We start from the raw sequence: 17,104 nt of genomic DNA on the forward strand, positions 1-17,104 counted from the left end.
TTGAAACATGCCTTGGTGTTCCCATGTCCATGCCAGTCACTTTCAACCATTGCTGACCCAATAACCTCATCGTAAAACAAACTCAGACGGTCCTCTGGGCCACTATGACATGTAAACACAAAGATTACTGTGGTTGCTTTCTTTGAAAATGCATTAGTACGCCCTGTGCGGGGAATTCCCTGTGAGACAGGAGTGGGTTTATACACAGGACACACACACACACAGCATATGAAGTGCAGTTTGGAAATCAAACCCAATTAACAAATGAGCAGGTATATAGTTTGGTGAAAGTGAGTATGGCTTAAGGCATGTGTGGGCATTGTTTTTCCACTTCACTGCTTTGACTGTGTTTAGATTGGCACCTTCGGCTCCAGGAAAGGAGCGCTATGCCACTGCACATGGCATGGTGCCACATTTCAGATCATCTAGGAAGACAAACTTGGCAAATTGTGGCAAATAAATCACTTTAAATTTGAGTCTTACCATAATATTGTTCAAATGTTATAAATATATCTATATAGTGTCATTGTGACCAAGGGCAGCTGAAGGTAAAGTGTCAGAAATTAAGTCAAATCGCAGTGCGAGATCACTGCTACGAGACTTGGGAGGGTGATATAGAATGATGCAAAACTTGGCTACAAAAGCAGTAGTGGCCATGGCAAAATGTGCTTATGGACAGAAAAATATCCTTATTACCTCAAGTTTACTTTCAAGAATACAACACCTTTTCTCTGTGCAAACCCAGATCAAGCTGATTGATTATGTGATTGATAAGCAGAAATTAGTAATTTCTTTAATCATAGGTTTATTGTTAGAAGATCTTCAACATATAATCTGACATGGGGAACACCTTACTGTAGTATCCCTTATCAAAAAGAAGTATACTTCAAGTTCATTTTATTAAGTAGACTTAAGTAAAGTTAAAGTATTCCTTAAATATACTTTTGTGTACCAAGTATACTGATATCAATGTACCTACAGTATACTTGTAAGCAGGGCCGTTGACAGCTTTGGCTGGGCCCGGGACAAAATAATCTGAGTGGGCCCCCCCCTACATACACACACACACGCACGCACATCGCCACACAGCAACCACCCACACCCAACCCCTCTTTTCACAGTCTCCATTCACTCCAACCCTTAAATAACAGGTATTCCAAGCCCATTATAACAGTCAACCATTTTATTTCAACATTTCAACATATTTACAGTTTGAACATTTCCTTAGTCTGCAACTATTCAGGTGCGAAATGCAATGCGCCGGACTTTTGCTGTGGCAAAGTCGTCAATAAGGTCATTGAAGTCCAGCTTCTTTGCAAGTTCGCGCTCTATAGAGAGCATAGCCAGCCCATTGAGCCTCTCCTGTGACATGTTTGAGCGCAGGTAGTTGATAAACTAAAATGATTGTTTACGGGATGGAACTGGGCCTCAATGAGAACGGAGTTATGGCTTTCCCAAAATCTGAACATAGAAGCATCACCACTAGTGATGTGTACAGTGAGTTTTTCAGTGTATTTTTGTGTCTTGTTTTTCATAAACGTCCTTTCCGTACTCGATTTAGAATGTTACAAAAAAAAATTGACACCCTCCCAACCACGTAACATTAGCCTATCTGACCTGGGGGCTGACACGTTTATTATGGATAAACCAAAAGGATTACAACGTTCCCTGGATATAGAACTGGACCGAGAAGATTTCAGAATCTTAACGTGTAAGCAACAACAATAAAACAGAGGTTGTTTTATTAATTTAGGGCTTATTAGGCTACTTTCATTAATTGCGCTTGTCATACAGGCCTATCATTTTTCACTTGAGCAAGGGAATTGTTTGAAGAGTATCCAGTCTAAGCGAAAGTTTAATGTTTTGCAACAGACTAACCTCAAAACACCCCATTTATAGCCCATTCGTTACATTAAACTCTATCTAGCTGGCAATTTCACATGCCGTCGTATCTACACGGGATGATTTCCAACAAAATAAGGTTTAATTAACAAGAGGCAGCGTTCCACGGGCTTTCAGCTAACCGGAGTCCAGCTCAGCGCAGCTCAGCAAGCGTGCCTAAAACATTTGGATATGATTGCAGGCCAATGTGCTATTCTTTGCTTCATTGAGATATATGCAACACAGTGTTATTAAACCGATATGTTTATGAAATAATTCAATGCCCTGTGCATTTCAGTGTTCACTCAGTGTACCCTGCTATCCCCTACTTTATAATTATGAATGGCGCATTGCGCGTGCTGGGGTTACATTACGGGGCTGGAAAAAAAGTTATCTGTGTCTTACCTGGCTCAGCTGCCCCACTGCCTTCACCACCTGCTGCATCATCTGAATCTTTTCTAAAATATCTATGCAGTGAGCCCCTGAGGCTCTTGGCTTCTTCATCTCTTTTTCTCTTTTCTTTGCTCCTGGCTTGTGCATGTTGGCAAACGGGCTCGCACGCTTATTGTCGAAGCATTATGATGGAATAGTGCCGTGTTATTTGGCGCCTTAATCAAAGACCAAACCATTTCTGCATTAGGGGTGGTAGGTGGGTTCTTGAATCTATTTTTGAAGACAATAAAGGCAAAAGAACCAGAAATCATTCATTGAATGCAAATATAGCACATTTTTCTCCCCCAAATCAACACATTTTGAAATGAAACAGAATGATTAATGGCATCTTCATGAGGGACCAGTTCTGGGCCCCCCCTCATGCCTGGGCCCGGGACAAAATACCCGGTTGTCCCCCCCTGTCGACGGCCCTGCTTGTAAGTAAACTAATCTAATACTTCTTGGGACTAAATTGGCCCACTTTTAGTTTATAAAAAATATACTTTAAGTCTAAGAGAGGTAAACTTTGAGTATACAACTTGTATTTTTTTTATTTTGAACTACAAGTATACCACAAGTAAACTTATATACTAATAGTTTACTAGTTCTATACTTGTAGTCCACTCTTTAGTTTACAAAAGCATACTTCATAGTATATTGGAAATATACTATGAGTTTACTTGTTTTATACTTCTAGTCCACTTTTTAGTTTACTAAAAGTATGCTTTGTAGTATACTGGAAACATACTATTGGTTTACTCATTACACACTTCTAGTCCACTTTTTAGTTTATAAAAGTGTACTTTATAGCATATTGGAAATATACTATGAGTTACTAGTTATATACATCTAGTCCACTTTTTAGTTTTGAAGTATACTGCAATTACCCTTCTAGGTATACTATTAGTTTTCTAGCCTGAACCCTTACCTCATGCACACTACCAGTAGACAACTTCAGTGTTTTGTATCTTAAGCTATTCCACCCCAGAGCTGACCACAGACTTATGGTACATGTAGGTTTAAAAGATGGGATTTAAAACATGTTGCCATACATCACAAACAAGCCAATATGTGTGAAAAAAGAAGTATTTTATAGGCTACTATCAAAAGGATAAGCACAACTACAGGGCAAGTACACTTAAACATAAGGCATAAATATTTTAATACTTTATTACACTTTTGTTATATCTTGATCAAAAGTATAAGGTTAATATACTTGGACTTTTCTATATACTTTTCAGTATAAGCCAAGTATACTTATTCATCCATTATCTCTAGCCGCGTTATCCTGTTCTACAGGGTCGCAGGCAAGCTGGAGCCTATCCCAGCTGACTACGGGCGAGAGGTGGGGTACACCCTGGACAAGTCGCCAGGTTATCGCAGGGCTGACACATAGACACAGACAACCATTCACACTCACATTCACACCTACGGTCAATTTAGAGCCACCAGTTAACCTAACCTGCATGTCTTTGGACTGTGGGGGAAACCGGAGCACCCAGAAGAAACCCACACGGACACGCCCTGGTGAAAAATAAATGTGCTAAAATTTAGCATACTTTTGTGTACTTGAAGCCACGCTAATCATCAATATACTTCAAGTGTGTTTATGATTAGTTAACATGAGGCATGCTATTTTGGAACAACTAATTTTGTACTAAATATATTTTAATTGTAATTAAATTGTAGAAAAGTGCAACTTGAAGTGTATTTAGTGTACTTTTATGTGCTAAATTACAAATAACTTTCACGTAAAGTATATTTTAGTATAATATATTTCTATAAAGTGTAATATAGTATAATTATTTTAAAGTGTGTTAAAAGTGTTAGCGTGAAAGTGTGATGTTAGTATACTTTTTATATATTTACAAAAAGTACAATTTGTGTAAGTACATTTTCAATATACTATTGAAAATATGAATATACTTTAAATACAATAAAGTACATTTATTTTTCACCAGGGCAGGGAGAATATGCAAACTTCACACAGAAAGGACCTTGTCAGCCGCTGGGCTCAAACCCAGGACCTTCTTGCTATGAGGCGACAGTGCTAACCACTACACCACCGTGCCACCCAAGTATACTTATGTATAACTTTATTAAGTACATCTCTGATAAGTAAATAAAAAGTAAACTGAAAGCATACTCTCTTAATTTTTAGTTTAAAAAAGTATACTAGAAGCACACTTGAATAAACTTTTTTGTAAGGGATGTTATAGAACTTGGCAAAGATTTTATTGGGATCATCTCATGCAATGTGACAAGTAATAATCTTGAAAGACAGCTGCAATCACAGTCGAAAATTGACTTGAGTTTATGTGAACAGCATGCAGAGCTAAGCTCCAATAATATAATATGGGAATGTCAATCATTTCTGATGCAGCCTTTGTGAAACCCATTTAAAGTTTTCTGTGTGATAAATCATGATGACAGAAAGCCCAGAGTCCAGCTACACATACAGATACACATACAGGAGTCTAACGCCTCCAAGCTCCAAAAAACAAACACAGACAGTGTGTCTGCCATATAAATGAAAAAAAAAATCAAAACACTATTTTTCATTATAAAAGAATAATAACATGGTGAGGGGTAGAGACAATTTTTACCTCGCCTGGGACGGAGTCCACTAGGGGGCGAGGTATTGTTTTCGGTGGGGTTTGTTTGCTTCTCATCTCATTATCTCTAGCCGCTTTATCCTGTTCTACAGGGTCGCAGGCAAGCTGGAGCCTATCCCAGCTGACTACGGGCGAAAGGCGGGGTACACCCTGGACAAGTCGCCAGGTCATCACAGGGCTGACACATAGACAACCATTCACACCTACGGTCAATTTAGAGTCACCAGTTAACCTAACCTGCATGTCTTTGGACTGTGGGGGAAACCGGAGCACCCGGAGAAAACCCACGCAGACACGGGGAGAACATGCAAACTCCACACAGAAAGCCAGCCATGGGGCTCGAACCCGGACCTTCTTGCTGTGAGACGACAGCGCTAACCACTACACCACTGTGCCACCCCGGTTTGTTTGTTTGTTAATGATATTATGGGAAAATGGCTGGACCAATCTTCATGAAACTTTCACGATAGATGGGCATTGGTCTCAAATGCCGCTTTTCCACTACAAACGCAGCTGAGTTGGGCTGAGCCGAGCTGAGTGGGGCTGTTGGAGTTGCATTTCGACTACAACCACGCTGAACCGTGCTGGCTGGAAGTGGGTGGACACATTGGGTGGAGTTAGCGAAAGTGGGTGGACGTCACGTGATGTCGTTAAGCGGCGCAAACAGTGACATCAGTGATCTTTTAAGCGGTAGTCTCACGACCCGGATAGTAAACAATAAACATGGGGGACATGGAGTCGTTAGTGTTGCTGGTCTTGGTGCTGTGGCTTGTTGTCACCGACAACGCCAACAGATACTGGCAAGAGTGTATAGATGAGGCGAGGCGCATAAGGCTTCAGAAATTCTCGTAATTCTTCTTCTTCCGGGTTTACGGTGTTTACAGATCCCAGCGTGCTCGCGGGGCGTGTGTGGGCATGTGAGGACACTCCTCCTCACCAATCAGTGCACAGGGGAGTGTCTGCTCACGCCCCCAGCCTCACTCAGGTCGGTTTGGCTCGCTTCAGCCCTACTCCAAAACCGTGCGAGTTTTGGGTGCTAAGCAGGGCTGAAGCGAGCAGAGTCGTGCTGCTCTGAGGTAGTCGAAACGCGAGCCGTGTTGGGCTGAAGTGAGCTGAAGCGAGCTGAAGTGAGCTGAAAAAGGGTAGTGGAAAAGGGCCATTATAGAACCTCCAACATTTTGGGGGTCGTCCGATCAAGGTCAAGGTCACCAAAAAGGTCAAAATAATTTTTTTGTGATATCTTCCTTCATATTTAGATGTGTTCTGATTGGCTGAGAGCAATACGGTGTGCGAATGAGAATCAGAATCATGTTTATTGGCCAAGTATGCTCACACACAAGGTCAAAATCAAAGTCAAGGTCACCAAAAAAATCATTTTTTCGCGATATCTTCCTTCATATTCATCATAAGTGCTACCAGGCGAGGTTTGTTTTACATGGCAACACTTGTTTTTTAGTCGTTTTACTGTTAGAAAGAGGAAGAAAAAACATTGTTATGGGCCTCCAAAATTTTGGAGAACAGAAAAAGTGTGGTCAATTCCACTGTTTTGTTTTTTTTTCTTTTGAAAAAATTTAAGTAAATTCTAGAGTGATAGGTTTCAGACAAATTTCTGTATGAATATCTTGTGATTAGGACTTTTTTTTGTAACAAAACAAAAAACTAAAAACAGAAAAAAAATTCTGTGATAGAATAATACTTTCATCGCCAAAAAGCATCACATCTTGTCCACTGAATGCACAGTCTGTGCAAGGGTCTTAACAATCCCTGATCATTCAAGTCCCTGGCTTCGATTTTATTTTATTTTTAGTGCTGCTTGATTGCTGTCTTATTATTATTATTATTATTGTTGTTGTTGTTATTATTTTTGCAAGTATGTAAGTATTTTTCATTTTGTTTTTCTTTCTGTTTTATTGTATTTCATAGCTACATAAATTAGTCAGTGATACCCCAGTATTTAACCCTTTCATATTGCTGGGTTTAACGTGACGTTACATCCTCCTCATTAGTTATTCAAAACTTTAGCTGGTGGTCTATCAAAGCTCAGTTGACAAAGCGTTTGTACGGAGAAGGTGCATTGCTCGCATGAAAAATGCCTTACGCTGGCGTTGTTTTAGGTTGTTCGAATCGATCAAACCGTGAAACTGATAAAAGTTTCTTCAGGGTTCCCCATGAACTAATAAAAAAGGGTGAACAAACACAGGATTTCACAAAAAGATGTCGAGAAAGGTGGCTTTTGGACCCCTCACTGAAATCGAAGGGAGCCGAGTCGAAGCATGCTCGAGTTTGCAGTGATCACTTGGTGAAAGGTTTGTATATCCGTCTCAGCTATGGCCTCAGTGTTTTCCAAGTGCTTTTCTTGCTATGTGTTGTTATTTCACGGTACTTTTTTAGTCACGAAGCGCTAAAGTCCCCAGCTGTTTCTTTGTTTACTCCTCACAAAGTCCATATGCATGAAGGTCGCGACAAAATTCTTCCCCAGCCATACAGTTACAATGCGCCGTGATCACTTCTCCGTCTTGTTTAACTAAGATCCAGGTCTTTAAAGAGGTTTCTGATGATCTTTGTGAATGATTTACCTGAGAGATAAGAGCCAACACAAGTGAGAATCAAGCGAACTGTTGTTTGTTTACACTTCACCTTGCAGTGCTTCGTTGTAAAGATGCGAATGAAAAGCTTAAAAAAAAAAAAAAAACATACTTACACGGGCAAAAACAACACAGGATTCATTCGGCAGTGACTTGACACCGTGGTCCTTTACCCAGCCACATACAAAAAAGTTGTAAGCCTCCATACTCTTCCACACTTTCATCTGTTTTGCGGTGTAGAAGGACGTCTGCAACACCAGATAGTTCGAGATGTCGGGGAACTCGACTGAAGGGTCGTTTTCGAGATCATATGACAAATCCTTCTTTCCCAGACTGTAGGGGTCGATTCCATTGCACATAGCAATCTTCTGAATATATTTAAAGTGAGCAGTGGCTTCTAGATTACGAGCGTACTCTGATAAGTTATTGCTAGTTGTTTGCACTACGGCAGCCGTTTAGACCACCAGCTATTTCACTTCCAATAAAACCGCGAAGAAAAGTCATGTGACTGAAACCCAGCAATACAGTGTCTATGCTTATGGAAAGTCGGTGTAAAGCTGTTTTTAGAAAAATAAGAGAATAACTAAAATCACCCTCAAACACGAGACCACTATTGTAATTTAACATTAGCATAACATTATCCTGATTTCTGTTGCTCTTTGGACTATTAGCCATTCTCAGTGTCTCTCAGTGGTATATCTACAAACGTTCTGTACAAAATCCCAAATAAAATGAAAAATAAAAAAAAAAGTTTGACTCCAGTGAAGAATTTGCTTTTTTTTAATCTTAGAAATGCCTTTTGAATTCTGAAATCAGCTACATCATGCAACAGTCCTAAACTGTGCAAGTTTTATATGTCAAAGAATATTGCTATATTCAAAAATTATATTTTCTATTATTACATCATTCAAATGAAACATTCTAGACCAGATTGTTTTCATAAAGTTTCATTCTATTTTTATTCATCATGTTCCTATATATGGACAATCCATTTACTTTTTAAATACATCACATTTGGAAGAAATTCAAATGACATTGAATGGCATGCAGTTTTTTGTAATAAATAAATAAATAAATGCATCTTAAATCTGGATGTTTATCTCGCCCACAACAGAGTAAGCGGGGCGAGGTATTGTAATCAGTGCGGTTTGTTGGTTTGTGTGTCTGTCTGTTAACAATCTAGCGTCTAGATGGTTGCACCGATTGACTTCAAATTTTCAGGGTAGGTGGGCAATGGTCCATAGATCACCTGATTAAATTTTGGGGGTAATTGGGTCAAGATGAAGGTCAAGGTCACCGGAAAGGTCAACCTTTCGGTCAAAATAACATTTTCCATTATAACTCAAAAATGATTGCCGATAGACAGATGTTTACTATTATGAGCATATAGGAACTCCTATATGGCCTTTCATTTGGCACCATGATCTTTGACCTTGAGTAACCCCGAAAGGTCAAACTCAAGGTCACGGATTTTCAGAAGGCTGTAACTTGAAAACGGTTGATGGTAGACAGATATTTACCATTATCAACTTATAGGAAGTGCTATATGGGCTTTCATTTGCCACCATGATTTTTGACCTTGAGTGAGCTTGAAAGGTCAAACTCAAGGGCATGGGTTTTCAAAGGGCTATAACTTTAAAATGGTTCAGGATAGCCAGATGTTTACCATTATCAACATGTAAGAAGTCCCATATGGGCTTTCAGTTGCCACCATGACCTTTGACCTTGAATGATTTGAAATGTCAAACTGATGGTCATGGATTTTCATAGGACTATAACCTGACAGCTGATGATTGAGAAATATTACCATTATCAACATATAGGTATAAAATAATTGCTGCCAGGCAAGGTTTGTTTTGCCTGGCAACACTTCTCATCTCATTATCTCTAGCCGCTTTATCCTGTTCTACAGGGTCGCAGGCAAGCTGGAGCCTATCCCAGCTGACTACGGGCGAAAGGCGGGGTACACCCCGGACAAGTCGCCAGGTCATCACAGGGCTGACACATAGACACAGACAACCATTCACACTCACATTCACACCTACGGTCAATTTAGTGTCACCAGTTAACCTAACCTGCATGTCTTTGGACTGTGGGGGAAACCAGAGCACCCGGAGGAAACCCACGCGGACACGGGGAGAACATGCAAACTCTGCACAGAAAGGCCCTCATCGGCCACAGGGCTCAAACCCGGATCTTCTTGCTGTGAGGCGACAGTGCTAACCACTACACCACCGTGCCACCCCCCTGGCAACACTTGTTTAAAATAATTTACTGTATGCATCAAAGGGTTAAGCTGCCTGGATTAGCCTAGCAGTTGTGGTTTTTAGGTCATCTGGCCTTCTGCGATCATGTGTCGTCCATCCGTTGTCTGTCCATCATCCGTCATCGTCGTCCGTCCACAATTTACAAAACGCGCTCCTACTCCTACAGGATTGATTGGATTTCTATCAAACTCACATACAATGTTCCCCAGGTGGGTGTGCATAAAAGTTGTCAAGATGGTGGCACCACCTGTCATATTTATTATTTAATGGACGTCTTGGCCGGTATGAGCTACAGCCTCATTGAGGCTATTTTTTCTTAAAGCATTCAGTTGCATAAGTATTGAGTAAGCCTACTTCGCTGAGGTGTATAGCTAATCAGTTTAAACATGTTCATAAAGCAGGCCTGTGTTTATTATTATTATGTGACTTATTAACACTGTAGTTAACTTGAGGCCTTTGAACCCAAGTGGTCCAAAACCTACATGTACTTAGTGTGAATCCCATTTCCATGATACCAGAACTTATTGAACAGTATGTTCCCAAACATCTTTAACCAGCACCTATGAAAGGAAATCCTCTTTTTACCTCCTCCTAATTGAATTTTGGCATCTTTACTGTACACATGAGCCTTTGAATCTTCCTGCAGATCTTCACTAGATTAAGCTGCTTAAACAGACCTTAGTTTTGAAAGCCATAGTTGTGATGCAGGGAGATAATGACCCACTTTTGATGAATTTGTACTCAATGTCGTGTTTTGTTGTTTTTGTTTTTTATCACTATCAGCTCTGCTTGTGAACTGAGCCAAAAATGTTCCCTCCCTCTGCAGGTAATTATCAGGACAGAGGCAGGTAAGAACAAGCCACACACGGCTGTTTGTTTTGAAATGTGATCGGCTTGTTGAAAACACCTTGAGATTGACCATCTCACAAGCTCTTCTTTAGATTTGGTCTACATTCAGTAAACATGATCCAACGGTAAAATTAGTGTACGAATGTTAAGGAATGACATATCAATTAAAAACAGAAGGTTGTGACAACTATTAGCTATTCTTTACATTCTTTGTCGGTAACAATGTTTGTGGTTAAAAAACAAAATCACGTCTCTTCAGCTTGTCATGTTTAAACATGGAGCAATGTGTGACATTCGCAGGTTTTTCAAAGGCCTTTTGAAAGCCGACCACACAATAATGGCTTTGGTGAGGTAGCTGCATGTTCCCTGCGCTGTCATTCCCAAGGTAAGTGCTTGAGCGAGGCTTGCACGGTATCACATTAGATGTGATGGGACTTGGCCAAATGGGAGCCTGAAACAGCCTGCAGGCAGCAGAGCTAGACAGGTGTGAGCCAGGGATGGGCCTTTTACACATACCTGCAGGCTTACTGAGGATCACTTTTCAAAGACAAACCCCACACACACACACACAGACGAACAAAAAACTCACAAGAAATTCACTCAAATAGTGCTCAGTACAAGGAATGGAGGGAACAGAACTTTTTTTTTTTTTATCCTGCATTTTGTGTGTGTGTGTGTGTGTGTGTGTGTGTGTGTGTGTGTGTGTGTGTGTGTGTGTGTAAAAAACAGTTGCAGCAATGGAGCATGAGATTGGCTGCACATGGTTTAATGAGAGGGTGAATAGCAATAAATGAGCAGCAATAACCACTGAGCTCGCGCTCTATAATCTATACATAATGGAACACTGGGCTGCGGCAAGTTTCTTGCACAAGCAGACCTGCCAACCGTGAAGAGGAATAATGTGAGGGTTCATTAATGGACACGCACTTACAAATTGATGTTTTTGGTCAAAATTTTCACTTTTTCTCAAAAAACCAAAAGCGCCCTTGAACATCATCGCTCATACACTGATCAATGTTTATTTCTCTTTAAAGGAGAACTGAAGTCATTTTTAAACTTGCTTTATTTCTTAATTAACGTGTTATTCAATTACGTTTTCGGTTTTAGTAACCTTATATCATGACTCGTATTGGCAACTAATTGCAATTAAATATTACACTTATCAGCCTATTCGGTTTTTAGCTATGTTGAATTTAGTTCGTTTGGTCCACGGCAGGCGTCACTTATCCGCGCGATCTTCACGAGACTTGTGCGAGACTTTGAAACGTGACGTGTCAGCCAGGTGTCAGTGCCGCCATTTTGAAAACTGTTTTCCAAATGAAATATTGCACAAGTTTAAATGACGATTACTGCCTACTTTTTTCAAACTTTCCTGATTGCTATCAAAACAAACAAAACTTCCGGCTTGATTACATCAGCATTCAAAAGAGGGCGCATGCGTCTTTTGACAACGTTGGCAGATGTCGGTCACTTTGATTTCCGCTGTACGTTTTACTTCCGTCCTACGATGTCTCGCACAGGTCTCAATGAATCTCGTTTACGGCCATTGCTTTGACATATGGACTGATACATTACATAGCATATTTCAAACACTCATAACTTGCTATAGCAGTGACAAAATAGCTATCAAAATGCATTCCTATATTTAATAAAATGAGAGAAACAGAATTTTGATAATAAAAAATTTGCCTTCAGTTCTCCTTTAACGAATTCAAAACTATTATCCTCCAACTCGAGTTGAGAGCACTGGCCAAAACATTTCTAATGTAAGATGGCGGGGCTTCGATGAAGTGCCAGTTGATATTGCAGAGATCAAAATACCTATGCAGTTGTCAATCATTCATATGTTTGAGTCATATGTTGCTTGGCTCATGTGTTTTTATTGCGGAAAAAATATATCTAGGCATGTTTTTCAATGGTAACTCATACTAGTGAGTACTCATACCAGAGTGATACCTCATACCATACTCATACTCTGATGTGAGCATACAGAGGTCCAATGCAAAACGCATGAATGTTGGCACATCTGCAGAACAATAGTTGTATAGAGACAGTAAGTAAGATATTAAGTTCATTTCCATGACCAGTCTCTGAAAAACCCCACCCCTGTTCCCAACAAAGATCTGAGACACGCAGACACTTTCTGCATTCCCCAAATAACTAAGCTCTTGTCATTCCACTCAAATTGCCCAGCAAGCTGTGGTAGGAGATGAACACAGAGCTTTGTGTGCCTCAGCTCATGCAGCAGTACAACAGGCCCTGTTTTGTGTGGCTACATCCTGGTCGCTGGTGCCACAGCAACTCGCCCCAGGTAAGGCTTCAGAAGGTCAAACCTTCCAACCCCCCATGGCCCTGCTCCTCTTCCTTCACCATCTATTCATTCTGCAGGTGAGCTCTGGCAACCCTGTGTGTGCTATTAACAATAAGCCTGGCAAACAGAGTTGAGTGAAATGGCATTAGCAACAAAGCCAGGTACCCCGAGGGCCTCTTTCAGTCTCTATAGCTCCGCTGACCCAAAAATCATGGACTGACAGAGGGGGAGAGAAGAATAGTGGAGGCTCCATAAGTAAACCACAGTGTCCTTTTTGAACAAATCTGCAGCCCTACATGTAGGTGCAGATCCAGAGCTGCGTTGCTTCCTCTGACTGACAGGTGATGGGGCAGGTGCTGCAAAGTGAGTCCACAAGGGGAGGAGATGAAGGAAGAGAAGGGAGGACATGGAGGGATAGAGGTATGGGAGGTAAATTAAACTGTAAATCAAGTAGGACTTGCCAAACAGACATGCTGCATTAAAACCGAATTCCTACAGTCACAATCACTGGCACGGGATGTGCAATGGCTCAGGGTGGAGATACAAAATTAAACTAAATATTTATGCCAAGAATGAAAGTAAATCAATCAGTAATGTCTGAAGTGTACTAAAAGTGATTTTGGGTGATCTTGACTGTAAATAAACCATTCGAGTCAAGCTTGGTACCTGAAGTTTTGCTTCTTTAGTTTTGCACTTGGGCTAATATCGTAGTGAACAATTAATGGATGACTATTTCACCAAAGAGGTGTTGAATGAGTTTAGGTGACCTTGAATGTCACCTAAACTCAGCCAAGTCAAGTTTGATTTGGCGTCCGAAGTTTGCATATTTAGCTATGTACTAGAGCTATAAGGCTAAAATACTGTAAAAAGAGTAAAGAAGTAATAGAAGCCTGTGTAACCTATACATTTTGGGTAACACTAAATGTATTTGATAAACAAAGACAAGTTTGGTGTTTAAAACTTGCTTCTTTAGTTTTGTACAAGAGCTATATGACTAAAGTAAATACCAAGTAAAGGAAGTCTATAGTCCCTTTTACATATCACATATGTTAAAGCTAGACGGCCTTTCGATTTCATAAAATCGGTGAAATTTAGTTCCTTCTGAAATTTGGTTTTTGTAATATCTTTTAAAAAAAAAAAAACAGGCCATTGTGTGGCTGGGAAGTTATTTAATTTAAAGGGGATTCCCTAGCAAATAATGTGCATGAAATCGTTCGCGTTGCACAGTCAAGCAGACAGAGGAAGTCCGTGTGTGCATGCGCAGGTTTACCTTCTTCTTTTCCTTCTTCTTTTGGGTTTTATGGTAGCTGGCATCCAGTGTTGCATTAATGCCATCTACAGGTTTACCTTGGCCGTGCACTGACAGTTACATCATTCTGTCGCTAAACGAACAGCTGATCACAGCGAGGTGCTTGCTAACCGACGATATTTATTAGTTTGGTCCTGCGTTTCCTTTCCTTCGCAACATGATGTCTTTTCTTGTCGCTTTCTGTTACTGTAGTCAGTCTTTCACGTTCCATTCATGTCCTCCATTTTTCTCTCCTGTTTCAAAATTTGTATCCCACAATGCCTTGCGTGAACAGGGAAAGCCCACCACGTGATGCATGACGTAGTATCTTGAATTGCGTCATGGTGAAGCAGGAAAAAATAATGGAGAATTTAGGGCCACGTGGCCCTAAATTCATTAATTGTTCTATTTTAAAAAACTAATAAAATTGGAAGTCTGTGATTCAAATTCAGTAGGTTTCAGTCCACTAAACAAAAATAATTGTGTGTCAGGGAAAAGTATTTTTATGACCTACACTTGAAAAATCTGAAAGGCAGTCTACCTTTAATGTATGAGGGTAATAATAACAAGGAAAAGATGATAAATTTTCATTCCCACTCAGTCTTCCATAATGGAAAAGTTATGGATAACATGTATTCCCACCTGACTGTATTGAACAGAATGCGACATAGCGCCAACCGGATATGCAACACTGGATATGACATATAATTCACAAAGCAATAAGTCCATTGTCGTGAAAAGCCCAAGCCAGAAGCGTAGACATTAGCTAGTTAGCAACATGGCATGAATTGAGCTGTATCACAGCTTTGTTGAAAGAGATGTCTTACTGTTTCACAACGCTGAACATTTTTGTTTTATTCAAGCAAAGGCTATTTATAACGTTTTTGCTTATACGGTGGGACCACCGTAGCCGCTGACTCACTCAAGAATACAAGCATTACCCCTCTAACTACACACCCGGAATGCAATGTGTCATGGTGTAGTTGCCCGTTAACCACTCGCACCTGCTTTCACTTTTTTTTTCACTTATTACTTGCCTTATTTAAACCACAGCTTCTGTTAGTTTGTCTTGTGTTTGTTTTTATTCTCCATGCTGATGTTTTCCTCATTTCTACTGTTGTGTTTTCATGCCTGGTGGTTTTTTGTTACTTTGACCATCCTGTGTAAATAAGAGGCTTCTACACTTGCATCAATCTCTGTTCCTCAACCGTGATAAAAATATTCAATGGGAATGTCAGAATCCTGAATTTTAGAGAGAGAGAGAGAGAGAGAGAATTTAAATAACTTTTATAACAGTATATTGTTTTATTTTATCATTAATTATTGTTGTTGATGTCATGTACTTTATAAATTAAACTTTATCATGGTTTATATATGGTTTGATTCTATCCCCTGTTTCAGTTAGCCGTGTTAGATCTTGGAACGTGTTCTCCATGGATATGGTGATCCCACTGTTTCTGCCAATGTTTGCTTGTTGTTTTGACTACAAGTGCAGTCACAATATCTCATCTCATTATCTCTAGCCGCTTTATCCTTCTACAGGGTCGCAGGCAAGCTGGAGCCTATCCCAGCTGACTACATGCGAGAGGCGGGGTACACCCTGGACAAGTCGCCAGGTCATCACAGGGCTGACACATAGACACAGACAACCATTCACACTCACATTCACACCTACGCTCAATTTAGAGTCACCAGTTAACCTAACCTGCATGTCTTTGGACTGTGGGGGAAACCGGAGCACCCAGAGGAAACCCACGCGGACACGGGGAGAACATGCAAACTCCACACAGAAAGGCCCTCGCCGGCCCCGGGGCTCGAACTCAGGACCTTCTTGCTGTGAGGCGACAGCGCTAACCACTACACCACCGTGCCGCCCAGTCACAATATCATTACATCATTTACATCACCACCGGCAATGTCACGACCGGTCACATGTACAGTACCCATCAAAAGTTTGGACACCCCTACTCATTCATAGGTTTTTCTGTATTTTGTATTTTCTACATTGTAGAACAATACTGAAGACATCAAAATCATGAAATAACATATGGGACATATATGGAATTATGTGGTAAACAAAAAAGTGTTAAAAAACAAAACATTTCATATATTAGATCCTTCAAAGTACCTTGATGATGCTTTACACACTATTAGCATTATCTTAACCAGCTCCATGAGGTAGTCACCTGGAATGCTTTTCAATTAACAGGTGCCTTGTCAAAAGTTAATTAATGCAATTTCTTGCCTTCTTAATGCGTTTGAGATCAAACAGTAAATAGTAAATAATAAAAATACAGTAAATAGCCGTATTCCACAACTGTAGTAATCCATATTATGTCAAGAACCACTCAACTAAGTAAAGAGAAATGACATCATTACATTAAGACATGAAGTGACTGTTAATTAATAAAAATAAAGAAAAATCATTGAATTAGAAGGTGTATCCAAACTTTTGACTGGTTCTGTATATCTGACTTCCAATTCCCACAGGATCTATAAAAAAGATTTCTGTACATGTTACTAGGTCACCAGGGGGAAGATTAATGTTTTGACTTTGCCGCTTTTATTTTTTAAAGGAGAATTGAAGGCAAATTTTTTATCATCAAAATTCTATTTCTCATTTTATTAAATATAGGAATGCATTTTTGATAGTTATTTTGTCACTGCTATAGCAAGTTATGAGTGTTTGAAATATGCTATGTAATATATCAGTCCATATGTCAAAGCAATGGCCATAAACAAGATTCGTTGAGACCCGTGCGAGACATCGTAGGACGGACGTAAAACCCTTCCATCCATCCAACCATCTTCTACCGCTTATCCAGATCCAGGTCGCAGGGGTAGCAGCCTAAGCAGAGCAGCCCAGACTTCCCTCT

At 40.1% G+C, this 17,104-nt stretch overlaps 1 protein-coding gene across 4 annotated transcripts in view; it reads right to left on the bottom strand.

Annotated features, from left to right (window-relative positions):
- arhgef19 (Rho guanine nucleotide exchange factor (GEF) 19) overlaps window positions 1-17,104 on the bottom strand; it is a 51,093-nt gene that overhangs the window by 28,848 nt on the left and 5,141 nt on the right. The window contains exon 2 of one of the 4 annotated variants that reach the window (XM_060938318.1): window positions 2,287-2,544. The exons of the other annotated variants lie outside the window; for them this stretch is intronic. The gene's annotated coding sequence lies outside the window, so the exon portion shown is untranslated. The remainder of the gene's footprint in view (window positions 1-2,286; window positions 2,545-17,104) is intronic. 4 annotated transcript variants of the gene reach the window in all.

The sequence above is a fragment of the Neoarius graeffei genome, chromosome 13 (genome assembly GCF_027579695.1).
Source record: "Neoarius graeffei isolate fNeoGra1 chromosome 13, fNeoGra1.pri, whole genome shotgun sequence".
Classification (NCBI taxonomy): Eukaryota; Metazoa; Chordata; class Actinopteri; order Siluriformes; family Ariidae; genus Neoarius; species Neoarius graeffei.